The sequence below is a fragment of the Halichoerus grypus genome, chromosome 6 (genome assembly GCF_964656455.1).
Source record: "Halichoerus grypus chromosome 6, mHalGry1.hap1.1, whole genome shotgun sequence".
Classification (NCBI taxonomy): domain Eukaryota; kingdom Metazoa; phylum Chordata; class Mammalia; order Carnivora; family Phocidae; genus Halichoerus; species Halichoerus grypus.
Genome location: NC_135717.1, coordinates 108788960 through 108803232, shown reverse-complemented (window position 1 = coordinate 108803232; position 14273 = coordinate 108788960). Strand labels below are relative to the sequence as shown.

Here is a 14273-nt window from a genome sequence, read left to right as displayed (position 1 = left end):
AATCATCTTGTACACCGCATACACTCACTTTGAGGTTGACTTTCGTAAAGGCCATGGCCACTTGAACTTCTTTGCCATTAGATAACACTATTAGTCTTGCCAATAAAATCCTTTCATTATTTTATTATCATATAAAAAACTTACTGTGTTCATTGTACCTGCAGCCTTGAGTAGTTATATAGCAGAAAAATGATAGAATTTAAATAAGACTTTTTTCCCCTCTTCTAAATGGGGGATATTTGTAAGTATGCACATATTCTTAACTATAATTCTCTGTTTTTAAATAGTTCTGAGAATTCAAAGGATTAGGATACTAGGTCAAAGGTATAGGATGTATAGGGGTTGTTAGTTTCTTTGGCCACGCTTAATTTGGCATCAGGGGTAGTCCTTGATCACACATGTGACAGCATGCTTATGGATTGATTCAACCTATTACCAATACAGGGGAAAGGGAGGAGTCTCCTTCACGTATATTAAAGATTTGGATTTACATATGGTAAATATTTTGTTGCACAATTTGAAGAGTTTTATTTTTTTATGTTTTGAGTTTTCAAATTTAATATAAGCATAAAAATGTATGATTGCTAATTCCTCCCCATCAGCGTTTTGCTTTTGCCTAGTTGATGCACTCTGTTTTCATTTTCTTTAAATGAATACAAGATATAATTCAATAAAGATGACTATATCAGTACATTCCAAAAAACCAAAAAACGAGTGACATGACTGCATAACTCACTTTACGTATCTCACTGATATACACAGTGTTTAAACACACACACATACACAAACACGCACATAATCCTTTTGCTTTTTGGAGTCACTATAGGAATCAGTAATAATTTTGAGGAGTAATTAAAGTGAATGAATTAGCCGCTTCCGTGATTTTCTTTACCCAATATACACAAAGAACCATGGTCCCTTGTAGTTTATCATTGTAGCCTGAGTTAATCTTCTAATACTGTGCATATTTCACCTAAATAGCATACACTTTGTGGCAAGGAATTTTAATATATACATTGTGCTTTTTATCCCTGCTTCAAAAATCAGGCTAAAAATAGCAACTCAATTGATTTCATTTATTAATCTTTAAGATTTGTCTTATTTAATTCTAAAAACCCAGACAGCTTAGTTTACCTTACTTTAGTGATCTACATTTACCTTCTACCAGTTTCACTTAGGATCAATCTAAAATGAGCTTTGTTTACTAAAATAATCTAGCATATGCTGGGGAAAGCGACACACAGTTTGGCTTTGTGCACATATAGGTGACTGCTTATCTCCAGGCTCTGCCACAGGATGGAGTGGGGCAACAGTCCTTCAGCAAGAAGAGCTGTAGTAATTGTTACATCTTCCAGTATTATGTCATCAGTGCCACTGGGAAGTAGAAAAAGTTACACCAGTCCTGATGTCAGAGAAGACATTAATTTAGGGAACCAGATGCTTGAAGGAGTGCAAATGGAATCATGGGATGAGACAATGGGAGGATGAAGGTGGAAGAAGAAACTGCAATCACAGGATTTCTATCCAGGTTTCAATGAGGAGCCCTTAGGTCCATCTTCACTACTGAAGTCTGCCCCTTCCTTACCATTCTGCCCCATTACCCTTGCTCGCCACTGTAAGTATTGCTCTTTCCATTCTCATGTTCTCTGCCGTGGATCTGCTAACGCAAGAGTGTGTTTCTCTTTCTCGTATTATAGTTCCCTGTAAATTGTTGAGTTTGGTCAAATTGAGAAGATTCCAAAACAATAAAAAAGGAAATAGAATTACTTTGACTGCTTTTGTAGAAGAATAAGATCTGATTCCTTTAATTCCTGAATCTTGATTAAGCCTGTGACTTCTGATGTGGCATAATTCCTTTGTCACAAATTATTAGGTTTCCAACAAACCATATGGAATGAGATGAGGTGTTTTCTAAAGAAAGTTGTAACTGCCTCACTAAGTCTTGTGTTTTTACATTCCTCTCAAGTACACCACATGCATTTTTTTCAAAAATCTAACAAAAGTTAATGATAAAAATCTACATAAATTCATATGAGGAATTCTAAGGAATTCTTGAACCCCTGCATGTTTGGTACATCTCTAATGAGTCTATAGGATAGAGAATTCTTTATCTTTTCAAACTGGGATATGCCATGGAATTCATGAAGCAACAAAATAAACAGTTTATCTTTCTGGATCATCAGTTTTACTTAATAAAAACATGTTGCTTTTGTAATTAAAAAGGAAAGATATATCATGATGGAGTTTAATAAAAAAAAACCCACAAGCTTTAAAAAAAATACCCCTGATTGCAGGGGTTACTTTGTAGGAAACTGGTAGAACCCTGGGGTTAGAAGCTCATTATTTTTTGTCATTAGAAGTATTTCCAGTGGAAAAGTGTGAGAAATACTAATGTTTCACTGTGGGCAAAACAAAGGAAATGCAGACTATAGGAGACCAAGTTATGACAATTGTACATAAGTTCATGTAAGATTATTTGTGCTTACTTTTTAAAAAATATAATGGCATCACCTTGCCTAGCTTCATAGTGGATATAACAGGCTCTCAATTAAATTTTGATGGGACTAATATGCTGACTATTCCTCTCTACTTGTTGATAATGTAGTGGGATAGTGATTTTTATTGTCAAGGAATGTGTTTATTACTAGTAATTACATAACATTGGCTACATAATGCTGTTATACAATAAAAGAAACACAATCTTACATGAACTTGTGTATAATTGGAGTCATAACTCATCTGTTACATTCTGAATTTCTTTAAGGCTTGAGTTTATCTTATTTTCAAAATAAAATAAACTATGACACTTGAACTCAATAGAACTAGCTTGTTTAATCAGAGACCACCCAGAATATGGCACTTCTTATAGCCTTTGTTTAAAGGGAATCAAGACTAAAGTTTTCATATAAATTGTACCAAAATGAACACATACTCCTTGTCTCTGCTGTCATGCTGGAAATTATACCAAATTTCTACTAGAAAATACGGTATGTTTAATACTATTGTTCCTCCTCTAAAATATAAGTCAAAACAAAACATCACAAGCAAACCTTTCTAATAACATTATCCAAAGAGTTGGCCAAAAAAAGAAAAAGAAAGAGAAAAAAAAAAGGCTGCCTGAAAGATCTCACTTTCAAAATGCAAATTTAATTGCTCTCATTTTTTTGTTAGAAAATGCATTTGATTCTTTTTCATTAATCAAATATAGAAAAATTTCAAAGATTCTCTTCAGATATTCTGAACAAACCAGTTCACTGGCAGTATTCTGAAATAAAGTAGAAAGTGACCTAATACGTCTAAGCTGTTCCTTCAAGGTCAGTTTTCTCTGAATCTCATCAGAAATATAGATGAAAAAGACATATATAACTGACACTTTGATTTCTGTAGATTTGCTTGCAAAATAAATAGACTTTATAATCCTAGTAAGTGAAACAGTTACTGATAAAGCTATCAAAAGAGAGAGCTAAGACTAAGCTGATTAGCTCAAAACAGTACCTCTAGACTAAATTCATTTGTGAAATAATTAAACAGTATAAAAGAAACAGTTTGGCCAACATATTCCTTTTTTAACGTTTATTTTAATTTTTAATTCTTAATATACTTTTAAGAGTTGGGGTGGGGAGATGGGGTGGCTGGGTGATGGACATTGGGGAGGGTATGTGCTATGGTGAGTGCTGTGAATTGTGTAAGACTGATGAATCACAGACCTGTACCCCTGAAACAAATAATACATTATGTTAATAAAAATATAAAAAATAAAAAAAAATTAAAAATTTTTAAAAAAGATAAAAAGACAAAATAAAAAGCTATCTCTGTGATGTCTTAAAGTTTTTGTCTACATATGTAATTAGTGTCTGCCAAAAAGACCAACAGAGAACCAAAGCAGGAGTCCGGCCCAGGTTTAACTTCCTGTTTTAATTCTATTACCAGAGCCAACCCTCAGAATAATTTCATCCAACACAAATAATTTTCCAGTACCGATATTTCTATGTTTGTCCTGTTAGGATGCAGAATTATAATCTTCAGTGGCTGTATGTTAAAGGCTATAACATGGAGAACTGTGTGGGCAGATTTACAGACATGTCTCTCCCCCTCTCTGTACCTCCTTTTCTTAATATGAAGATTATTTCTGTGTATTTAAATTTTATGTCTATTTTTAACTGTGTCTGTCTCTTCTCTCCCTTTATTTTCTTCTTTCTTTCTCTTTCTACCCTGTCTTTTCTCTAAATAGGCATACTACAGCAATGTTTAAATGTTATTCTTATTATAGAATTATACACTGTTGAACTATTTTTAAATGCTTAAAATATAAAGATGAAAATAAAAACCAGCCAGTGATGGCCACTGTTACCATTTTGGTGTTTGCTTCCAGTCTCTTGTATGTGTGTATTTACCTGTGGGTTAATTTTTAAATGCACACAATTATTTTAAAAGTTGATGCTTCAACCTGCAGTAAATGAGAGAGCTCACTGCAGTACTCCCTCCATATATCACTTGTTAATGTCTTTACCAACATGGGTGCCAAAAAATAAACTAAGTCTGTATTCTTACACCATCATCATGGCCTTCATCTGATAACAGTAACTGGACAGCATCTCCACTGTTTCCTTTCCTCCTTATCCTGCTTTCTTATTATGGCATATATCACCACCTGATGTACTATATCCCTGTTTGCTTATTTATTGCCCATCTTTCCCATTAGAATATAAGATCCACAAGAGCAGGAAACTTGCTACATCCCTAGTACTAGAAAAGTGACCAAGCGAATAGTATGCACTCAATAAATGTTTGTGGAATGAATAAATTAAGTAGTTTCATATTTCATTATTTAATTTTAATAGTATTTATATTTTTATCAAATATTTTATGTTTTAAAAATTATATTTATTACAGAATTTGTTTTTCCCCACCTTAGGTTATGATCTGATTGTGGAAAAGGAATCTTTTCTCTTTCTTATCTATACAAAGAGGATTTCTATTGTCAGGACCCTTACTCTGAATTATATGTAAAATAAGGCATTTCATTTCTAGATATGGTTTCCCTACTCCCCATACCCTACCTTTTTCTTTCCCTTGTTTTTTTTCTCTCCTTCCTTCACTCTATTCACCAGAATAAAACATTGAGGCTATAGATACTATTAATCCAAAAGGTCCAAAATTAAACAGGATATAGATGTTTCCCATTGGATACTAGAAGAAGGAATAGCAAGACAGCAGGTATAATTTACAACACAATACAAACAACTTGGGTTTTAGAAAATACCAGCTGTCTGGTATAATCTCTACCAGCTTCACATTAGGACATATGATGATGGAGTAACTCTCAGTTAGCAATTATTGTAGAGGGAGTAGCTCACTGTGCCTGAATCCAGGCTCCGTCACTTGCTGTAGGGTCGTGCCCAAGTTATTCAAGTTCTCTGTTACTCTGTTCATTTATAAAAAGGATAATAATACCACCTATCCTATAGTTTGTTGAAAGGATGAAATAACAATGCATTTCATCACTAAATTCTACCTCTGAAACTAATAATACAGTGTATGTTAATTAAATTGAATGTAAATTTAAAAATGTAAAAAGTAATAATGCATTTCAAGCACTTATCATGGGCATATAATAAGCACTGAATAAATGTTAGCTTCTAAAATAACTGTTAAATTTATAAACCTAGCAGTTTCTAAGCTACTTACCATTTTTCTACTAGCTGGGTCCCACTCACAGAAAAACGAAATGAGTACATAGAAAGGGGCAAATGAATCACAATTGCTTTCCATTTGAGAATACTGTCTCCAACTGCAGTTATAGTGAAATCATTTCAAAATAAACATGAATGCAGTACAACTGAAAAACTCAATCTCCTGGCATAGCACTTGCTAAATTATGTATTACCATACTTCCCTGGTTTTATTCCTTCTTCTCTGGCCATCTCTTCTTTGTCTCCAAAGGCTCTTTCTCCTTCATCTGGTCATTAAATGATAAGTTTCCTGAGGACTCTTTTTTCTCCCTCTTAAGTCTATTCCAAGGAATTCTTAGCTCTAATCTCTCATAGGTCATTCACACCCAAAGCTTTAGTTACCTCCTCTTTGCATCTGACTTACACATTTATATTGCCAGACCATCACTGTCTCCAGACTTTCATATCGACTACCTACTTGACTATTCCCTTAGATGTCTCAAGGCCTTTCTGACAGTTAATAACAATCTTCTGAAGTTTTCTACCAACTCGGTCATCTGCCTCAGTCAGGTAATAGCACGACCATTTGGCCAGTTAAAGAAACCATACAATCCCCTGTGACCAATTCTTCTCTCTCCACTTTCCTATTCTATCCACCACTATATTTCACTGCTTTTGTCTCCTAAATATTTCTGGAATCCACTCACTTCTTTTCATAACCTTCAACCCAGCCTAGGCTACTCACTTGGCCTGTGCCTCTTAAATGATCTACTTACATTCACTTCTTCCCCCCACCCCAACCAATGTGTTCTCCAAATTGCAGCCAAAGTGATGTTTTTCAAAAGTAGATATAAATACGCTTTTTTAAACATTTTTTTATTATGTTATGTTAATCACCATACATTACATCATTAGTTTTTGATGTAGTGTTCCATGATTCATTGTTTGCGTATAACACCCAGTGCTCCATGCAGAACGTGCCCTCCTTAATACCCATCACCAGGCTAATCCCTCCCCCCATGCCCTCCCCTCTAGAACATTCAGTTTGTTTCTCAGAGTCCATAGTCTCTCATGGTTCGTCTCCCCCTCCTATTTCCCCCCGTTCATTCTTCCCCTCCTGCTATCTTTTTTTTTTTTTTTTTTAACATATAATGTATTATTTGTTTCAGAGGTACAGGTCTGTGATTCAACAGTCTTACACAATTCACAGTGCTCACCATAGCACATACCCTCCCCAGTGTCTATCACCCAGCCACCCCATCCCTCCCACCCCCCACCACTCCAGCCACCCTGTTTGTTTCCTGAGATTAAGAATTCCTCATATCAGTGAGGTCATATGATACATGTCTTTCTCTGATTGACTTATTTCGCTCAGCATAAGAAGATGTGGTATGTATATACAATAGAATATTATGCAGCCATCAAAAGGAATGAAATCTTGCCACTTGCGACGACGTGAATGGAACTGGAGGGTATTATAAATACGCTTCTAAAAACCCCAAAGTGACTTCTCTTTGCTCCTAGGATAAAAGCATAACAACAGCATTGCCAGCAAAGCTCTATGAGATTCAGCTCTTATTTGCCTTGTGTGTAGGGAGATCAGTATGTTATTATAGGTTCTCATAACACATTTCAGGCATTGCATATCTATTTGTTGAATATTCAAATGAATGAAGACAAAGTATAAAGAGTATTAAAATATTTTACCCTTCTCTTTCAAATCTTTTAAATCAAGAAACAATCTTAAATATTTTCCTTTATATTACACAACATTGTCAAAATTTGACTCTGGGATAGCAGGGCCCTAGAAATTGCTGAAGAAATAAAACTTTATCCATTTTAAAATGTTGTTTTGGAAAAAACTATTTTCTCTTATTTTTCAGGCACTTTTATTTAGAATATTTGCTAAAAATCACTTTTACATGATTGGGAAAGAAAAGAAATGATAAATAACTTTATTTTTCAAATACTTTACACTTTTGGCTGTTTTAAGTTTTAAAAATATTCAGTGTTTTTTTTTCCTTAACTATTTCTTGAGGGACCATAATTTCCATTGAGAATACAAGGATTCAAAAGGCATCAAATATATACTTGAGGAAGTTAAAATGTACTAAAGGTCCCTTCAACTCCTCCCCAAAGCATACTGATAGACAAGATGCAAGGTCAAATTTAGTCATTTTACTTCTCTACTTAAAACCCTCCAATTATGCCTACTCTCCCTAAAAACCCCAAATTTCCTTTCAAGGCTTGTGGAATAACCAGCTGGTCATGGCCAGCCTCAATTTAGACCCGTTGTGTTGGCATAATGATTAATGGTGCTCCGTTCTCTCTCCTGTATTCTGGCTTGGATGACAATTACGCATGCTCTCCTGGCAGGTTCTATGTGATCCAGCCCCTGCCCACTCCCCTTCAACCTTCTGTCTCACATTTCCTCCCTCTGCACCCCAACCCCACTAAGCCTTACTGAACTTTTCTCTCCTCTAGCCTTTCCCATAAATCTCTTCTGGGGCATTACTCAACCCCTCTTCCCACACCCGGAGAGCAAACTCATGAATCCATCAGCTCTCACTCAGAAATCACCACTTCCAACAGGGTGATTGCCTATGCAATGTGGTCTTGGAGCACTGTGATTCCCTTCTTGCACTGTATTTCAGCTTCGTTGTTTTACTACCTACATCTATAAACTCACAAGGGCAGGTGATCTGTCATATTCCCAGAATGTAACACAATTTCGGGCACATAGTAGATAGTCAAATATTTACTGACGAATGTGCATGGTACAATGGTTTATTCTCTAGGTTGTAATATGTCTTTATATATCTTATTTGAACAATCCTAAATAATAGTATTTCCACAATAGTGTAAGAAATTATGATTCAGGAAGACTTAGTTGTGTATGACTGGTAAGCATTGATATTTTTCAGTCAATCGGATTCAAATCCTAGCACTGCAACTCATTGGCCATGTGACTTTCAGTACTGTACTTAGTCTCTCTAAGCTTTTTTTTTTTTTTTTTTTTTTTACAACTTACCTCATGGAGGTTTAGAGAGGAGCAAATAATATTAGGCTTACCAAGTGCTTAGTATAATGTCTATACTGTGCTAAATAATAAAGCTTTGCTGTTTCTGATCTTTCTGGCAGTATAGAAGAAAATACTGACTGCTACAATTTTTATCTCAGTTCAATAATATTTTGATTCAAAACAATTTCAAGTCTCGATCCTCTGGGGGTGTTACTTCCTACCACTGAATACTGCAGCATGACTTTTACCACATATCCCTTTGTTCCTACACATTCAATATTCTATTCTTTCGAAATCAACTTTACTGAGATAAAATTTACAACTCACCCATTGTAAGTATATAGTTTGACAAGTCTGTCAAGTGTATATACTCCTGTACCCACCCCATTATCAAGATCTAAAACATTTCCAGCACCCCAAAAAGTCCTCTTACACTCCTTTGCAGTAAATCCTTCCTACCCCTTACCCAGCCCCAGGCAATAACCGATCTGCTTTCTGTTACTGTAAATTTGTTTTGTTCATTTAAGTGTTTCATACAAACAAAACTTGTGTGTCTGTCTTCTTTCACTCCTGCCTGTTTCAGTGATTCTCTTTTATTGTTGAGTAGTATTTCACTGTTTGGACATACCGATATTTATTTATCCATTCACTTACTGGTGGGCAATTTGGGTTAATTCAAGATTTCTGCTATTATTAAAAGAACTCCCATATTTGTGTTTTCATTTCTTTCCAGTAAATACCTAAGGGTGGAATTACTGGTCATACTGTAAAGTATGTGTAACTTTGTGAGACATTGCCAAAGTTTCCAAAGTGGTTGAACTGCAATGCTTATTTTAAATATAACATATTTACAATTTCTTTGTTTCCTAAACTTTACAGTTTGGGTTAAGGATTTGTTGATCTATATTGCAATTTGACCACTCAAGATAGGTATGAACAGCTCAGGTAAGGGAGAGATGGGGCCCGAGATGATTTTATATAAAAAGAAATTGAGATAATAGAATAATCAAGAAGTTTCTTATGTATTCTAAGCACATATTTCAAATAGAGACTCCTGGTTTTCCTGAAAAAGTTTTCTGGAGGTGAGCGACTGACCAAGGCTATACAAGTAACAACGGTCTTTCCCATCCCCTACAACTGCTTCACTAAAAACCTGTTGTTCATCTCTGCTGAATGAGCCAGATGTAGAGACTAGTTGCCAAAAAAAAACCCCCCAAAACAAAACAAAACAACAACAACAGAAACCAATTCTTTGAGGGTCTGGAGTGGCTCGAGGGTGTTTTGTAATGCATCTATAATAATCTATCTGAACACCTAAGTCAAATCAAGTAAGTAAAGTACACAAGTCACCCTACCCATTTTCTCCATCATCATCTATATCATCTAGATTAATTTTATAAGAAATCAGTCTAAATAAAATTCTCCTTCAGTGAAATTCAGGTCTCATAACTCTGCTTGCTAGGGTAAATTGTGGGGAGATTTGATTGATGACTCATAAAACTTGGTAAGAAAATTTAAACACACATGTGCACCCACGTGGACACACAAACAAGCACACACACACACACACACACACACACACACTTTCCTTATAAGAAAGAAAAGGCTTCAGTTACCAAATTCAAGCACTGTACCTATGAGTGATCTCTGCTTCGTCTTTATCTCCCTACTATCTTGTACTATTTCTAGCTTCGGCAAAGTCAACAGAACATGTCAAAAAGTGAGACAACTTTAAAAGCCAAGGAAGACTGCATAGTACTTTGGGCAAGTTAAGTGCAAAGCACTCTTGGATGGTGGTGATTCCATTGCTACGCTTGCTAAATAATTAAGGCTGAAAGCAACCCGGATTGGCAAGGATGTGTTCAGAGCATCATAATTATTTTCCTGTCATCCTACTACTGACTTCTCTCCAGCCTCAAAGCTATTCACTCAGCTCCCTACTTAACCCAAATCCCCACAATTCAGTAATAATACTGCCATACTGCTAAGGGCATTCCATGGGTCTGAAAGTTCCCAGGTACAAATTTATTTTCCCCCAAACGACTTATTTTGACATGTTATATACAATTTTTACAAGTTGTCCTCAACACAGAAATGTTTTCTTACTGGGTAACAAAGTACTTCCTTATGCAGCCTGCCTAGCATCCACCATACTAACTATGTAATTATACTTTTTGTGATACAACATGTTCCACAGCACATCTTTTCATACCTATCTGCATGTCCAGGCACTGAATCTTATAAAATATTTACCCTTTTATGGATTTGATTCTCTGGGGGTGTGTTTGTGTACATGCATGTATAACCTAGATTATATAGTCATTTTTATTGGATAATAACCAAGACGTTTTTACTTGAAAGCAATTTAAAACAAATATTGGGGAATTGGTAATGCCCACAAATTTGCCTTCATATCTTAACCATGGCATCTAAATGTTTTCTGAATATTACCAAGCAAATATTGCTATGCAATCTGGGTTTTGGTTACTGTTGACATTATATACATTGCTCTGGGGAAATTGTCTTATACTGGGCAAATTATCTATGTTTCAGTTTATTTATAAAATGCTGTTTTATAATGCAACTGTTTATTCCAAGGAATCTTCCAATGGTGTGTGCATGTGTGTGTGTGTGTGTGTGTGTGTATTTAAATTTATACCACTTCTTCCAAGATTTCAGGCAGATTACTTTCCAGATGTTCGCATTTTTGGTTAATTGTTATATGTGAAATATGTTAGGGCTCAAAAATTGCATACTACAATCATTAACATAAATGACCTTAACTCTTTTTTTGACAGTTCACCATAATGATTAATCACTGCCATTCCAAACTCACAATTTCACACTGGATTTCTGAACAGGAGCATAAAATCTCAGCTATTACTGTCTATTATACACTAACTTACTGGATTTAGCTATTGAATGTTAAGTAAACTTTTTTCTTTCTAAGCAATTAAAATGTTACTTTTCTTGTCATTTTCATTGTCTCTATTTTCAGCATATCACATGCAATTCTTAAAACCTGGGATGCATCTGCATGATGACAGAATCTAAGTTATCCAAAAATTTCTGATTCCCTTAGAGAAAGCCTTGATAATGCATAATTTAGGCTTGTAGATTTTATCTAGCACTTTGGGTTTTCTCAGCTGACTCTCAAAGTACTCAGCAAAATGCCCCCGGAACCATATACATAATTTTCACAAACTATTAATTGCTGAAGCAAAACAAACAAAAACCAATACCGTTGCTAACCCTCTGGGCAATATCACTTTAAAAGTATCATAACAAGTTAGTGAAGTAAACCTACAAGAACTAGCATCATTTCAATTCATTGCAGCCTGCTGTGTGCAGGTCATTTCCTGTTTCACCCTGACTGCCAAAAACAACAGCCCAGTAAATTTCACATCTATAAACTCTCCCAGCACATGGCCTAATGCCAGTGTTTTCTGTAGTTGAAATGTCTGATGACTGTGCAAATGTCCTCATCATGTTAATATAAACCTGAATCTTCCAAACTCTTAGTATGAGGCTAGATCTTTTAAAAAATGAATACTTTATATTTTATTATTTTTACATAAAATATATTTTTTTTAAAGATTTTATTTATTTATTTGAGACAGAGAGAATGAGAGAGAGAGAGCACATGAGGGGGGGAGGGTCAGAGGGAGAAGCAGGCTCCCTGCCGAGCAGGGAGCCCGATGCGGGACTCGATCCAGGGACTCCAGGATCATGACCTGAGCCGAAGGCAGTCGCTTAACCAACTGAGCCACCCAGGCGCCCTACATAAAATATTTTTAAAAGGATAAATGAGTTGACACTTTTTAGAAAAAATTCTATTACATCAATTTACTTCCTTTTGTCCAAGCCTATGATGCCAAGAAACATGTAATAATCGATATGTTAGAGATTTATCATATTTTCCAAGCTAGTCATAATCAAAGCCAAGCTCAAGGCAGTAGTGAAGCACAAGGCAGTGCTCAGTGAATTCTGTGCAGAAATCTGCTCATTATACAAAATATCTGAAAGGATTTCACCCCCCTCCCCCCCAAAATCAACAATCAATCTACTTATACTGAGTAACTGCAATGTACTAGCATGCGTAAAAATCAGCTTGTTAAAACAGATTGAGAGGCTGCACTTCCAAAGACTGTGATTGATTCAGTGCATCTGGTTGGGGCCTGAGAATTTGCACATCTAGCAAGTTCTCACAGAATGCTGATTCTGCCAGCCCACGTATTACATTTGGAAGATAAGATACTAGGAAATATGATTAGCATCTTCTTTCTACAGCTCTCAACCAGACATGATACATCATTTCTCTATAATCCCAAAACATTGTTACTTATCATATTCTACCTCGGTAGAATTATTTGGGTACATGTTAACCCCTTTATTAAATTTTAAATTCTCTGAGGCTAGGGTTTCACCACCATTATATTCCTCATAGCACTTTACATAGAACATTAGATTAGTTCCAGCTTAGCTTAGCTAAGCAGTGAGGGTTATCAAATCTTAAGAGTGGCTGAGACTATCATCAACTCAGGATGGTCCCAGTAAGTGCTCAGTGACCATAATAAAAGACTGAAGGCTAATAAACACTATTTTCGTTTGCCTCAAGAAACATAAAGTCGTATCACCAATGGTTAATAGGGGAAGAGTAGAAAAAAATACCTGGAACCTCTATTATAAAATGCCCTGAACTATACTAGGTGTTTTATTATTATATCATTTAATCCTCACAACAACACTGCAATGTGGTTGTTATTGTCCTCATTTTACAGTTGAAGAAACTGAGACTTGGAGAAGGTAAGTAATTTGCCCATAAATACTGGACTACTATATGGTAGAATCAAGAGTTCATTCAAGCCAGTCTGCTAACAAAAGCCCATTCTCTTTCCATCGAGCATTGATTTGAATATTTTTTAGGAGCAGCTTGTTTAACCCCTTTAAATAAATCCAAAATCTAAATGCACAATAATAGCAACATGTGGCATAATAAGAAATACATATTTCATCTTTGTTCCGTGTTCCTAACAGGGTTTCTAAACTCTTGGAATTTCCTGCTAAGAGTAACAGGAGCATATTTTGTTATTCATAACAAGCTCCTCTCAACCATCTGAGTTTATGCTAATAAGGTGACTCTTGGTAGGAATAGTTATAGAGTAGGAGTTGGTTGCCAGAGGAATTTTCAGTCCCACCCCCAAGGATTCCTGGGGAGGAGAAATGGCCAAGAGCTTGGGTTAGTTACCAATGGCAAATGATTTAATCAACCACGCCTACATAATGAAACTATAAAACACCTAAAATGATGGGCAACATCAAAGTTGATAAACACATCAAGGCGCTGGGAGGGTGTCACACCCAGAAAAGGCATGGGAACTCTGCTCTTGCTCCCCAACACCACACCTTGCCAAATACATCTCTTCTATTTGGCCGTTCCTGAGTTGTAGCTCGCATAATAAACCAGTAATGGTAAATAAAGCCCTTCTCGGAGTTTTGTGAGCCATTCTAGTAAATTACTGAATCTGGGGAGGGGATTGTGGGAATCCCCCAAGACTTTATGGTTGGTCAAAATACTG

The 14273-nt window shown here is 35.7% G+C and overlaps 1 protein-coding gene across 2 annotated transcripts in view; it reads right to left on the bottom strand.

The window, feature by feature from the left end:
* Positions 1–14273, bottom strand: part of PDZRN4 (PDZ domain containing ring finger 4) — a 344614-nt gene that overhangs the window by 277427 nt on the left and 52914 nt on the right. The gene's annotated exons all lie outside the window — the stretch shown is intronic.